We start from the raw sequence: 15600 nt of genomic DNA on the forward strand, positions 1-15600 counted from the left end.
CATGTAAATGGATTTATTTCAGTCCTTTATGATGTTTGGTCTCTCCCACCCCAAACCTAAACCCATCCTACAACAAGGGGATGAAATTTTTATTTAAAAATTTTCTTTTATTTTGTAGTCTAAATCTAAACACGTTAATGAAACTGGAATCTTGTGTGTGTGTGTGTGTGTGTGTGTGTGTGTGTGTTACATAGGGGGAGAGCATATCACCAAATAATTTTTTGCTACTTTTCAATTATAATTTTATCCTATGTGCAGTTATTGCCAGAATTTCTTTAATGTCTTTTTATGTGTTTATTCTTGTTCCTTGCTATAATAAACAGGGCCTATTTGTTCTTTATTATTATTTTTTATCTGATGGGAAGAGGCATAGCATTATATTTGTAAAAGTTGCCCTGTTTTCTTGCATTTCTTTTTCAAATAAAATACAGTGTTAATTAGTTAAGGTCACATCTCCAATAGTAGAATTGTGCTTGCATAGAGTTATAATCCTTAATTTGGGAAAAAACTTCATCTTTTTTGATGGGTCTCTCCTTCCAGGAGCAACATACACCTAATTGTTCATGTGTTCTTTGGCTCTTTTATTACATTTTTCTTTCTTTTGGTCCCCATATCTATTTTTTATTTCCTTGGTTGAAAGCAATAAAACTATCCTAACAGTTTCAAATCAATTAAACTTTTATAGGGTATGTCTATAAACAAAGGGTAATAATGGGCTCAAAAAAAGCAGACGGCCAGAGTGGCTCTGGGATCTAGATGGCTCATGGAATGGACATCTCCAGCTCCCCTCCATAAAACTGGGAGATTACTCTATCAAACAGGAGGAGGAGATAGTGAGTAGCCAAAACCAAAATATGGCCTCTATTTTAAGCTTACTATCATTATTACTAAAGTGAATAAAAAGACAATTTTAACTTTTCATGATTAGCTGATCTTCCCTAGTATGAAATAAAGTAATGATTTTTAAATTTTTCTTTTAATAAAATTTTCTATATTCTCTCAAAATTTGAATATTTAGCTACCTTTTTTCCTGAATTCTCTAAGCATCAAAAATATTTTATGTCAATAATGCTTTTTTCTCTTTCATTTATATTAGATATTTTCTTATCTTATTATGTTCTAGAATATAACCTAATACAGTAATGACTGTCACACTCTTCTTATTCCTAATTCTAATAGAAATGCATCTACTAGTTCACTGTTCAATACCATCTTTTATTATATAAATATTTTTTACCATGTTAAGAAATATTATTTTAATGATTAGGCTGGCATTATTATCTTTTAACTAGGGTTGGATATTGAATTTTATGAAACACTTTTTGGGCTATGTTGAGATGCAGTTTTTATCCATTATTTTTGAAATTAGATATTACTATCAGATTTGCTTTTATTGAACCATCCATGTGGCCTTGAAATAAAGCCTTTTCAGTCATGGTGTCTGATTTTAATAAGAAAGGACCAGCTCACATTGCATTTGTGTATGTAGATCAACAATTTTAAGTAAACTTTACTCATACTTTTATCATTACTGTCTTTGGTAGTTTTAGTGTGGAATTTCATTTTATTTTCAAATGTAAGCTAAGAATAAGCTACTTTCTTCTTAAAATTTTTCCTTTAATAAGTCCTTCTTGACTCTCTCAGAGAGAGAAGCACACACTCCCCATGGAGCTGGGAGCCCGATGCAGGACTCAATTCCGGGACTCCAGGATCATGACCTGAGCTGAAGGCAGTTGCTTAACCAACTGAGCCACCCAGGCACCCCCGATTTCTTTTTGAATATTGTTTATTCAGTGGGGTAGTTAACATCACAATTTAAGCAAGTCCTGTAATGTCCCTTAATGTTCTTTTTTCTGCACATTCCCTTTTCTCATCCTCATGTCATCATGCCTCTTCACTATTGAATTCCAGATCTCGTTCCTCCTCTACAGAACTTCTAGAGTTCCAAATTAATACATCTCTCTGTGCATAATTAATACATATACCTATTCTAGGATGTCCCATAGAACCCTGACACACCACATACTAAAATAGAATGTACTCTCTTCCTCCTTCTTAAGTCCCATCCTCTATTAGCTGGGGTACTCCATATACCTCATCACACATCATAGACTTAGGAGTCAGACTAGATTCTGTTTTATTTTCTCTGCCTCACTTTGAATCAGCCTCAGTTCTACAGATTCGGGGTTTTTTTCCCCTACAGATTTTTTTTTAGATCTATTTTAGAGAGAGTGCACAGTGGGGAGGAGCAGAGGGAGCAGGAGAGAGGGTCCTAAGCAGAGTCAGTGTTGAGCTCAGAGCCTGTCGGGCTGAATTCCACAGCCCTTACTTAGATCAGGACCCCAGCCGAAACCAAGAGTTGGATGCTTAACCGACTCTGTCACCCAAATGCCCCCAAGATCTGCAGATACATCCAAATATTACATATATCTTTTATACATCAAATTTCTATCATTTCTACCTAGAGTATTTGGTGAAGAAATTTTAACTCAGAATTTTAAATACCATAATCTATGTTTACTTATTGGATATTCTCCCATTCTTAAAAACATCATTGTTATAATAAGAGGGGAAAAGACTAAAACTCAAGTCCTAATGAGGTAATAAATCAGGAAATGTATTAACTCATAGAATCATCAATAGTAAGGAGCCACAAGTCTCTGTACTTCGCCTGTTCAAAGTTTGCTTTAGTTACTTTGTAGGTAAGAAAGGGATAATTACCAATTTCTAGCTTGAAAATTAGAATGCATATGTAATAAGTGGATTGACTTAATCAAGGCTGTACAGGTATTTACAAAATGAAGCAAAAGGCTATATCTAGCTAGGTAAATGTAGTAGGAACATAAAATTCTGCAATTTGGTCAAAAAATCCAACTGCAACTTATGGTTTAGTGCTCAGCTGAGCAACATGGAGGTTGATGGTAACTGAAAGAAAAGAAAACTCAGAAATGTGGCCCTCTGTGACTATTTTGTGAATGTAACTCCATGCTAATATAAAAACGGTCATATGCTACATTGTTAATTATATTACTAGTAAATATTGAGACTAAAAATTCAAATGGCATGGAACAAAGAATTACCTACTATTTATACATATATTTTAAAAAAAAATGTGTGTGACTTACTTAACAGAAGCATCATGCAGACCACTAACAAAGTCTGGGACCTGGATCTGATCCTGTCCCCAGACATACAGTTGCCACAGAGGGGACGAGAGCCCTGCACAGAAGCAGGCATATTAACCCAGCAGTTAGGGGAAGACGATAACAAATAATGATGCTGGTATAATGGTGGAATCCAACATCAGGATTCATTCTGACATGCAAGCAATTAGCTGTCCATTTATGGTCAGGAACAGCATCAGTTTAAAGACTAAGTCTAAAGACCAGGTGCATGTTCTGGAATGACAAGTTTCTAAGCAGGAGCTTTAGCACAACTAAAGAGTCAAGGACCCAATCATTACAATAAAGGTTCAAGTGAGAATAGGGGAAAAGCTGAGTTATTGGAACACAGTTATGAGTCACTGCTGGAGTGACTTATGTTTTGTCTCAGTTAGCTGGAGCTCCAAGTATCCCTCTAGGATGTAGGGGACTGTCGAGTCTGCAAGTGGTTTTCAAGGAATTCCAGCTGTGTAGAAAGTAGCACTTGACTGTGAATTAAATACCAGAAATGTAGTGCAGTTGTCTTCATCATGATCAAAGAGGGTGGTCTAAAAAAATGCTCTATTGTGCTTGGTTCTGGATATAAAGTCTTGTGAAGGACAGTAACATCATGGTTTAGGAACAAATTTAATTGCCTCAGGTGCCAGGCAGGTATTGAAGAGGAATAAAGTAGATCCAGAATGAAAAGAAAGAAGGAAGAAAGGAAGTCAGGAAGAGAGGGGAGTGAATGGGAAGGAGGGAGAGAGACAGTGTGTGAAAGAGAGGGAGAGGAAGAAAGATGAGACGTTGACTTGGCAGCAGCCACTGGCCCGCCTCAGGCAGTGACTGGTGAAGGTTGTGATGAACCAGTAGTGTGTGCCCTGGTGAAGGGGTGACCACATTAGGGGCCTTTGATCTGGACACCTTCAAGTACTTCCCAAAATGTGAGAAGGATTTATTATTATGCACATCTTCTAAATTTTCATCTTGGCAATTGATGTTTTTAAATATGTGTGGGCCAAGAAAAATATTCTGCAAGCATGCGCCACCAATCTGGAACTATGCCTCGAGATAGCAGCTAGAAAATTGAAAGTCTTGACTCTTCCTCCCAAAGGGAAAGCATAGGAATGTTTAGTCCAGACAAGTCATGAGACATACTTCAAATACGCTGAAGACTGCCATGTGGCAAAGGTACTTGTTTTTATTCAAAAAGCAGAATTAGGACTAATGAAGGTAGTTTCTAAAACAATATAAAGATGAACTTTCTAACAATTAGAGCTATTCTGGTTCACAAATCCCAGAGGGTCTTCTCCTCCAGGACATGGTGTACCTGACGGATAAAATTTATGGAAGGCATGCAGGAACTTCTGAACTGAATTGGGAAGTAAGATCTGGATGCCTTTCCAGAACACTGGAGGACATCAGTTTTCCATCTTTTGATGATTTATATCTTTAGGTTTCTTAATAACAGTACTACCCTGGGATTATAAAGAATTAGACTTTTTCAAATATGTATTTTCTACCACCACACTTTACTTAATGTAAATGTGACAAATAGATGTGTTACTTCCAACATGCTCCTTCTCTCATTTTTAAATAAGAATATTATCTATTGTTTTGTTTTGATTTTCTTTTATCATTTAATGAGTTTGCTCCTTGATCTTTTAAAGGCAGCTCATAAATGAGAAGCTTCATGTAACTGTGGTAGAAATTACAAGCTTTGAAAGCTGACGTAAATGGGTTAAAATCATGAGTATGCCACGTATTAAGTACGTGATTTAACTAATTTCTATGAGCCTTAGTTTTCTCTTCTATAAATATTTAGTTTGATTTCCTAAACTATGTTTCCTTTTCACATTTATAATGGAATAAAAGTATTACAACACAGGGCTGGATAAATTATGTAAATTAAACCATGTAAGACGACTGGCCCATATTTGCCCTAGAGTTTACAAAACACGTTTAAAACTAACCCAAATTCATGTTCAAATAATACTATATTGACTAAATGGGTAATGCAAGTACTTGTAACAGAGTATTCCCATTTCATCCCTCCCATCCATTATAACATTGATGTCATTTGTTTCACTTATCCATAAGCTATAATCACCAGATACATTATTGTTATTATTTTGACAAACTATTATCTAGCAGATCAATTAAGAATAGAAAAAATTAAAAAAAAATTTCCTTTATTTTCTCCTTCTCTAACGCTCTTTCTTTCTTTATGTAGTTTTGAGTTTCTGACCTGTATAATTTGTCATTTCTTTGAAAAACTTCTTTAAACATTTCTTGCAGGTTAAGTCTACCAACAGGGGATCCCCAGTAGAAAGCACTGCTGATAAATGTCAATATTGTAACAAAGGTAGCTGTGGCCTTCCAGGCCATTCCAGGAGAATGTCCCACCTAGAAAGAGGGTGGCACAAGTCTGCTTCTGGAAATGAAAATCACAGTCATGTGACAGAAGAAGCAGAAGTCGCTGTGGAGCCTCTCATCTTCCTGGGGAAGACTGGTGATCATGGTGTGCAGGGGTCAACCTCTCTTCACACCTCTGTGATGTGGGGGCTTAGGTCTGGCCATGGTGGTGGGATCCCTGATGCTGGCTACCATTGTTCTGGATCTTGCCAGGAGGCATCACACTGTTTCCTGCCCTGTGATATGCCCTGTGTCAATTTCCCAATAAAAGAAGAGGGAAAAACAGAACAAAATCCCCAAATTCCCTTAAGTCTTACTTGTCTGAGAAAGTATTTTGCTTCGCTTTTTTTCTTTAAATCTAAGAAATTAATTTTTAAAAAGACTTTTTTTATTTTCAGAAAAGTTTTAGATTCACAGAAAAAACAAGGGGAAGCTACATAGATTTGCCCAATATTCCCTAACCATAACATGCATAGCCTCCCCCATTAACAACATCCCTCACCAGAGTGGTACATTTGTTATAAGTAGTGAGCCGGTCTTGACACACCAGAATCATCAAAATACTCTCTTTTACTTTTGAAGGATAATTTTGTTGAAAACAAAATTTTAAGTTGGCATTTTTTCTTTTCAATAACTTAAATATTTCACTCCATTCACTTTTTGCATGTATAGTCTCAGCGGTTTCTGAAGCAATGTCCAGTGTTATTCTCATCCCTGTTCTTCTGAAGGAAATGCTCTTTATTCTTGGGCTTCTTTCAAAATTTTCTCTTTGGCTTTGATTTTTCTAAAGTTGAACCTGATGTGCTTAGGTATAGAATTTTAGTATTTGCCCTGTTTTTATTTCTTGCTGAGCTTCTTACATCTCTAATTTGGTGTATATTGTTAATTTTAGAAAATTCTATTATTTTTCAAAAATTTCTTCAGCTCTTTTCTCTCTTTCTTCTCCTTCTGGTATTCCCATTATACATATGCTACATCTTTTGTAATCAACCCACAGTGATTTGATACTCTATTCCATCTTATTTTCCCTTTCTCTGTGCATTTCAGATTTTTATTGACATAGCTTCAAATTGACTAATTCCTTCTATATTTATGTCTAGTCTGTTGATGAACTCATTAAAAGAATATTTTTGTTAGTCTTTTATTTCTAGCATTTCCTCTTTTTTTTTTTTTAGATTTTCCATCTCTCTGCTTATATTACCTATCCATTCCTACATCTTGTCTTCCTTTTCCAGTAACCCCCTACACATATGAATCATAATTATTTTAAATTCCCAAGGTGACCATTTAAAAATCTCCCTACATAGTGGTCCCCACTTAACCATGATTTTGCCTTCCATGACTTCATTTTCCATGTGTTTGTTTTCTGTGGCTTCAGTTACCTGTGGTCAACCACAGTCCAGAAGCAGAGGATCCTCATTCTGATGAATTGTCAGAGGGTCAATAGTAGCCTAATGCTCCATCACAATGCCTGTACCATTCATCTCGCTTCATCTCATCACGCAGGAATTTTACCAACCCACATCATCACAGGAAGAAGAGAAGTGAGTACAGAATAGTAAGATATTTTGAGAGAGAGCTACCATATTCAAATAACTTTTATTACAGTATATTGTTATAATTGTTCTATTTTATTATTGTTGTCAATTCCTTGTTGTATCAAACTTATAAATTAAACTTTATCATAGGTATTTATGTAATAGGAAAACATAGCATATATAGGGTTATGTGCTACCCACAATTGCATGCATCTAGTGAAGCTCTTGGAATATATTTTCTGTGACTGGAGGGGGGGTGGGGTGCAGTATATCCGGTTTTGGTCCTGATGCTTTGCCTCTACAGAGTGTGGTTTGTCTTAACCATGCTTTGCTATTTTTTGTTAAAAGCAGGACATGACTACCAAGTAGTCAACATTTTGTGCAAGGTTTTATGTCTTTCTGGGTGTAGGGTGTATTTATATTTGCTGTGTTTCCCATGCCCCTCACTCCCAGGAATGGATCACCTATGAGTTTTTAACTATTACTGTGCCGTCTCCAATTCCTCAATTATAGTTTAAAGTCCTGACTGATACTGGCTCCAGTCGTAGGGTTCTGCTCTTGTGCTTCTGCTTCAAATAAGTAGGGATTCTCTGTATCTGCTTGTCTGTCTTTCAGTTTTTAGCAGTTAGGCTTGTGACCTGAATTCTTTGGTATATAAAAAGAATATTTCCATAGTTGGGCTATTGTGGACATTGCTGCTATAAACATTCGGGTCCACGTGCCCCTTTGGATCACTACGTTTGTATCTTTAGGGTAAATACCCAATAGTGCAATTGCTGGGTCATAGGGCAGTTCTATTTTCAACATTTTGAGGAACCTCCATGCTGTTTTCCAGAGTGGCTGCACCAGCTTGCATTCCCACCAACAGTGTAGTAGAGTTCCCCTTTCTCCGCATCCTCGCCAGCATCTGTCATTTCCTGACTTGTTTATTTTAGCCATTCTGACTGGTGTGAGGAACAGATGAATGGATCAAGAAGATGTGGTATATATACACAATGGAATACTATGCAGCCATCAAAAGAAATGAAATCTTGCCATTTGCGACAACATGGATGGAACTAGAGCGTATCATGCTTAGCGAAATAAGTCAAGCAGAGAAAGACAACTATTATATGATCTCCCTGATATGAGGAAGTGGTGATGCAACATGGGGGCTTAAGTGGGTAGGAGAAGAATCAATGAAACAAGATGGGATTAGGAGGGAGACAAACCATAAGTGACTCTTAATCTCACAAAACAAACTGAGGGTTGCTGGGGGGAGGGAGTTTGGGAGAAGGGGGTGGGATTATGGACATTGGGGAGGGTATGTGCTTTGGTGAGTGCTGTGAAGTGTGTAAACCTGGTGATTCACAGACCTGTACCCCTGGGGATAAAAACATATGTTTATAAAAAATAAAAAATTAAAAAAAAAAAAGAATATTGACTTTCAGTCTATTCAGCATTTTTCATGTCTAGATGGGAGTGATGATTTCCAAGCTCTTGGTATATTGTACCAGAAATCTTAAGTCAACTGGCCCATAGAAAATACTCAAAAAATAGTTGACTCTTTGTGGAGCATAACAAATAGCATGGAGGACATGGGGACTTAGAGTGGAGAAGGGAGTTGGGGGAAATTGGAAGGGGAGGTGAACCATGAGAGACTATGGACTCTGAAAAACAATCTGAGGGTTTTGAAGGGACGGGGGGTGGGAGGTTGGGGTACCAGGTGGTGGGTATTATAGAGGGCATGGATTGCATGGAGCACGGGGTGTGGTGCAAAAATAATGAATACTGTTATGCTGGAAATAAAAAAAAAAAAAGTCACTAAAAAAAAAAAAAAAAAAAAAGAAAATACTCAAAAAATATTTTTTCTCTTCTCATATATTTTATTGATTGATTGATTTGATTGGTTGGTGTTGAAAGTGTAGCCTCTTCTTTGCCTTAAAAAAGACTATTTTATTTGGTATAGCTTTGTAAAAAAAAAATTAGATATGCATAACAAATCATAATTAGCTGCAATTTTGCCTCACAAGCATTAAAATCCATATTTTGTTCTTAAAATAATGAAGTGAAAATGCACACTGCAGGTTGTTTGGGGATTCTTGATCTTCACTCCATCTTCACTCCATTCAGATCTTCACATATTTCTGTATGTAAATAACACCTTTAGCACGATTAGTGCCTGCATAAACTACCTCAGAAGCTATATACAAAAGCTATTGTTTCATGAAGGAAAATTCCTTTGCCAAAGAGGAAATCTTTGTAGGTCTTCCAAACACAAGTTTGTACTTAGTCCCATTTCCCCCTTCACCTAATTGGAATAGAGCAGTGAAAATCTTTTTATTTTGCATATTTTTCCTATTTATGTTTTATGAGTTACCTCTCTATAATTGGTGACATAGTTTTACTTCTCATCTGACAGTTGTATTTCCCAATTGTCAGGTATTTATCCAAAGTCTAAATTCTCAAATCAGAGTTACACACACACACACACACACACACACACACACACACACAAAACAAAACACAAACACAAGCAAAAAACAAACAAAAAAACTGAAACAAAAAACAGATCTTGAAATCTCACTTGGTGAAAAGCAGCAGCAGGTGCTGTGTTCATAGCTAAACCCATTCTTCTCTTCAGAGGTTGAAGCTTCAGTCTCAGGTCTCACAATGCCTCATTTTTTCCTAATCAATAAACACAGCTTCTATTGATGTGTGTTCCAATAAAACCAGATGATTGTGTGTGCACTCAAGATTGCTATTATATGTCAAGTATCTTTAGCATAGGATTGTATCTGGATTGATAGCTCTTCTAAACTGAAAACACTAAATTTTATTGCCATTAAACCTCTTCTCACTTTGCAAGCATCCATTTCATTGATGGAAGCCTGCCAGTTTTAAGTATTTTATTTGACCTCCTATAGTTCACCAGAATGGTATAAAATTGTTTCCAAAATCATCTATTTTTGTCTCCATGCTGGTAGGGTGAAACTATGTCCTTTCTTTAAATTCCACATATGTCCTGACAATAAATTGTCCTCCTTATTTGGGGGCTGTCACTTTTGTTTAAAGAATGTGGTAGGAAAACGGGCTGTGCTAATCCAATGTACCTTTCTGTTAGAAAGTCTCCTGAGGCATCTGTTCTAAGACCAAGGAAACGTTTGAAGGCTTTAAATCTGATTTTTCAGACAGCTGTACTAATTTAACTAAAAGGGTTACAGGAGGGAATGGAGGAAAAAAAAATCTATAAAGTGTTTGGTTGACATTTGAAAAAGAAATTGGGTATTTTCTCCTAGCTTCATATAGAAGCACATACATGAATTGTGACAATGTTTCTAGATTCAATAGGAATAGATGTAAGCACTGGAGAGTTTATCTCTAGATTTATAAGAGCAAATGAATATCAACTTGCATAATTATTTACACACATGTATATACTGGTATGAACAGTGCATACTTATCTATGGATGCATTACATATACATACTCAATGTAACCATTTTATAAGTTTTGATAGAGAAATAGTCTTGAAAAATTCACTTGAAAAATGTAGATAAGCAAACAGATAATTTGGTTTAATATTTAAATAAAACCAAAAGCTGATTGAGTTTCAAAATAAAACATTTCAACAGAAATTGAACAATGCAGCTAATTAATACAGAGGTGCTTACAAATATTTGACTTTTTGCAATCATGTAATTGACATAGAAATAAAGTACTTATTTTTTTTCTTTCTTTTTTCTTTCATAAAAATGTATTGCACCAGGAGAATTGGCCATATGGTATGGGATTACTTGTCTTAATATGTGGAGCAGAGGAAAGGATAAATTATAGAAAGAGAAAGAGAGAAGAGGAAGCAGGAGTAAGGAGAGGAGAAAATAGAAGAAAACAGCTATTGTATAGCTCTACAATTCATAATGAGAGAAAGGATTTCTGAGGCTTTTGTGGGATTTAATCAATGGATTCTCACTTTTTGCTTGGACTGGGTGATCCACTGTTTTCCCACTACTTTCCTTCCATGAAAACAATTAATTTCACCTGAATCATTGCCACCTCTCTCCTATGATAGGTCAAGGAAGTCCTCAAAGGCCTGGGAAAGCCAAGTTATGATTTTAATAGGGCAAGGCTTAAGGATATAGAGCAATGGACTAGAACATAGATAATCTGTAATCAAGGGGGTCATAACTGCCATTGTGACTTTATTAAAAATACACCTTGATAATCCAAATCAACTGACCAAAATTATATATTTCCTTTCTGTTTTTTTCTAATTAAGATTTTTTTTTAAGAAATAGCTAGAATTCAGAGACTTATTAATAGTTCTGAATGAGGACTGTTTTGACAAAAAAAAAATTTGCCCAAATATGGAATCCAAGAGATACTTCATCTAATAATGAAACATAAGACTTATTTCCATAAAAGGGTTAGATGTAAAATAATGAACATCATAGCTCTATGTAATACCAAAATACCAGCAAAATATCAGCAAAAGGATCCAAACTGGGTACAGTGTACTTTGTATTCATTAATATCATCTACTATTTCTGATTTGCAAACATATGTGTGCACTGTATTTCTCTGCAAATAAGAAAAAGAAAATAAGCATTTATTGGACACCTACATAATCTCATTAAATCCAAACAGCAACTCCACATGGGTAGTATTGTCATTATCCCCAGTTTTCTGCAGAGGAACCTACAGATAATGGCTTGTAGAGTAGTGGGATTCTAAGGTCTGCACCATCTGGCTGCATGTTTTTATTTCCATTGCACCAGGTGAGAAACACTACATTAGAGAGAAAAGATTTTAGGATATTTACTTGTCATTTTATATGATTCCAAAAAAGTAAACACACAAAGAGGGTTTTAAAAGAATTTTTATTGTATGGGAGAGTACAGATCAGCCCAATATGTCCAATAAATTCTTTTAAATAAGGGCTCCATAGCCACAGACATAGGTCACTTTATCAGACAATTACCTGACTGTCCAACAAAACCACCTTCTTAAACACTCCAATATGTTGTTAAGAAAAAGATATGAAGTGTGATGTTAAGTATTAAAATACTTAAAAGCATGCCTGCACTTCTTTGGTGTATGGACGTGCCATTAATGAAGGTATATAAACTTCAGAAAATAAGAGCAGAGTGTGTGAGGAGAGATTTACTTCAAGTGAAATCCTCTGCCCTCAAAGGGTTAAATGTTAACAAAGTTAAAAAGCAGAAATCAGGCTCCTATTAGTCTTGAACACTAATCTTGTTGACGGCTGAAGTGTTTCCTTATTTTATCCATATTTATTATATTGAAGGTGGGTTATATGGTGGTGACTAATGACCAAACATCTGGACCTAGTGACCCTTAAAATTCTCCAGCCATTGCTGTTCACAATTAAATACCACATGAACTAAAATGATATTTTGGCTTGACCAGGACAAATTAGTGTGGCAAAGCTAAAGAAATAGCCTTGCCTTTAGCTTCCAAGAAATCATAGCCTATACACATTTTAAAATAAAAAATACGAAATTTTTTATAAGACTTGTGTGTCTTATCATCATTACAGAGCTAAGAAAACAAAATGAGTATTTTTCAAAAGAAAATGAGTATTTTGGTGGATTTATCATTGTGACTATGAAGAACAATTTTTTTCGAACGTTTTACCTCCCAGAATTTTGATTGAGCTGTGGAAAATGGGATTACTTCAGGTTAAATAATTGGCAAACCTCATTTCCAGAGTAATTAATTTTATTTGCAGACAGATAACTAAAGGGAAGAGAAGGCAAATGTCATCATCATCATAAGAATTATTCATTAAAGGTAGGTGAGTTTGTCTTTTCCCAGATTTCTACAGAGGGGAGGGGGAGAGGCAACATAGAATGATAATGGCCAACACAATGAAGATAGGATTGCCAGAAACACAAAAGAGGTGAGTAACACAAGAACTCTGAGGCTGTGTGAGTACCCAAGGGAAGGGCCTCAAAGAAAGTTCTATTTAGATTCTACAAAGTTTGTCTGTTTTTGTTCCCTCTGGCTAAGAGAGGAGATGAGGTGCTCTGGGGAAAGGTTGACAAAAAGAAGAAGCTCAACCCCTTCCAAGATGAAATCTTGATTTGATTTTGATATCAAATTCAAATGTATCATCTGTTCGATGCGATGAGAACTCTAAGCAGTATAAAACCTTTGATTAAAAAAAAAAAGGTCAGATACCAAATCCACCAACATGTCAACACACAGCTTCCACTGATGAACCCATGCCCTCCATCTAAAATAAGAGCCCCAAAATACAGACGGATGCAAACTAGCAATACTTGGTCCTCAACTACATGACAGTCTGAGGTGAACACTAAGAAGTTTTAGATGGAAGTAAAAGAATCATAGGGTATTCATATAAACTGTATCTGGGGGAAAATATTCAGATAAAACTACCCATATTAAATATGAGAAAGATGAAAAGAAAGACTCTGATCATTATGAAAAGAGATGCCACACCATTTTTAAGAACATAAAGCGCAATATAAGATTAAATCCCCTTCTTAGAGAATTTATCAAAGATACTGAAAAATATTTTCTTAAGAAATACTTCGAAATCTAGAAGTAATATGTTAAGAAACATGGAACCCATGAAACAAAAAATATACCAAATGAGATCGAGGATGAGATAATAAAACAACAGAGTGATTTAAAAAATAGAGACTATACAACTGAGGAAACAAACTGAAAATCAAACCCATGTCATCACAGAATTAAAAAATAAGACACTATTAGGAAATTATAAAATATGCATATTTAAAACCTAGAATGATGTCATAAAAAGACAATGTTTTTAAAAGTAGTTAGATAAAAGATGTTTTTTGGGGAGGTCCAGAATTAACACTATGCTTATAGAAAACTAATGCTCCTGAACTAGAAAGTGAATTATTAAGTAGGAAATACCAAACAATCAAATATATACAACAAGCATGACAGATTCTCAAAGATAAATCTATAGAAACTCAATAGAACTAAGAGAGTAACTCAAGAAATCTTATATCCTAAGATAAATTGAGTAGACAAAGAGATATAGATGTATATAGTAATTAAGTTTGATCCAAATATATGTGTGAATAAATATCATGGCACTGAAACAAAACTTCTCAAGGCATTTTAGAATATTTTTAAAAAATAGTATATTTTGGGCACATTCCAAAATGCAAAATAAACTTATAAGATTAAATTAAGCATTTACTAAAACAAGACATAGACCACAAAAGAAATCTAAGGAAAGAATAATAAAAGGTACAAAGAGAGTTTAAAACAGTCACAATATAATGAAAAAAAAAAAAAGAAAGCAAAAAGCCACTTTTTAGATACATTTACAATTAAAAAAAAAAAGAAATAAAATTAAACAATTGTGAGTTGGGGGAAATTGGAAGGGAGACAAACCATGAGGGACTATAGACTCTGAGAAACAAACTGAGGATTTTGGAGGGGAGGAGGGTGGGTGGTTAGGTGAGCCTGGTGGTGGGTGTTATGGAGGGCACTTATTGCATGGAGCACTGGGTGTGGTGCATAAACAAGGAATTTTGGAACACTGAAAAAAATTTAAAAAAAAAAGGAAAAATTTAAAAAAAAAAACAAGGTACAGACACAGGCAATTTAAAAGTATTGGTAAGTAAATGCAAAAACCTAGAAAACATACATTTTCTATAATAAAAACCAATAGACATAAAAAAGCTAAAAAAAGAAAAGAACTAACAAATGATCCTAGCATAGGGAGAAACACCAAACAAACCATTCATCATGGGGAAAATGGCCACAGAATCATGAGTTAGTACTCTTTGCAAAGTGTCAGGCTTAGATAATTTTCCAAGTAGCTTTTCTTTTTCAGTTCTTGAAGGAATTGACAATGATGTTCTTATTTAATGTGTTCCATAACATAGAGACAGGAAAGTAACTCAGCATCACTCTGACTATAAATCCATATACAAAAATGTAGATTAAAAAAGTCAAAGAAAAATTTTGGATGTAAGACATCATATTTTATAATTTCTCCCATAGTCCATTACCAGTTTTGAAATAGCAGAATCACTTCTAAAGTATCCCCTTAAGGTCCTTGCCCTAACTCCTGATTTTGAAGTACAGCAGAAATTCAGGAACCCTAATTATTTTTCACAGCTCATGGCATTTTTCTCCAGCACAAGCTAGCTCAAATTTATGACATCACAAAAAGAACCCCAAGTAAGTTCCTTTTCCTTCTAGTAGTTTGCATTTGGAAATTACACACATGCACACACATATCACTATATGTGAGTACGTGAAACTGATAATTCTTGCATCAAGTCCCAAAGTCAATATGTCAAATCAACAAATGCTTGTTCAGTACTCAACCCTCCCTGTCAAGGAATTTGCAATCTGTAGAGAACTAACTGGAGAACTTTTAGAAACAATACATCCTCAAAAGGTATTTTTACCTTAGAGATTATAAATAACATAGGAATTGAGATAAGAGAAATATCGAATCATCAAAAGAGGTCAATATCTTTATTAGGAGGA

This window comes from Mustela erminea, chromosome 11, assembly GCF_009829155.1.
Source record: "Mustela erminea isolate mMusErm1 chromosome 11, mMusErm1.Pri, whole genome shotgun sequence".
Lineage (NCBI taxonomy): Eukaryota > Metazoa > Chordata > Mammalia > Carnivora > Mustelidae > Mustela > Mustela erminea.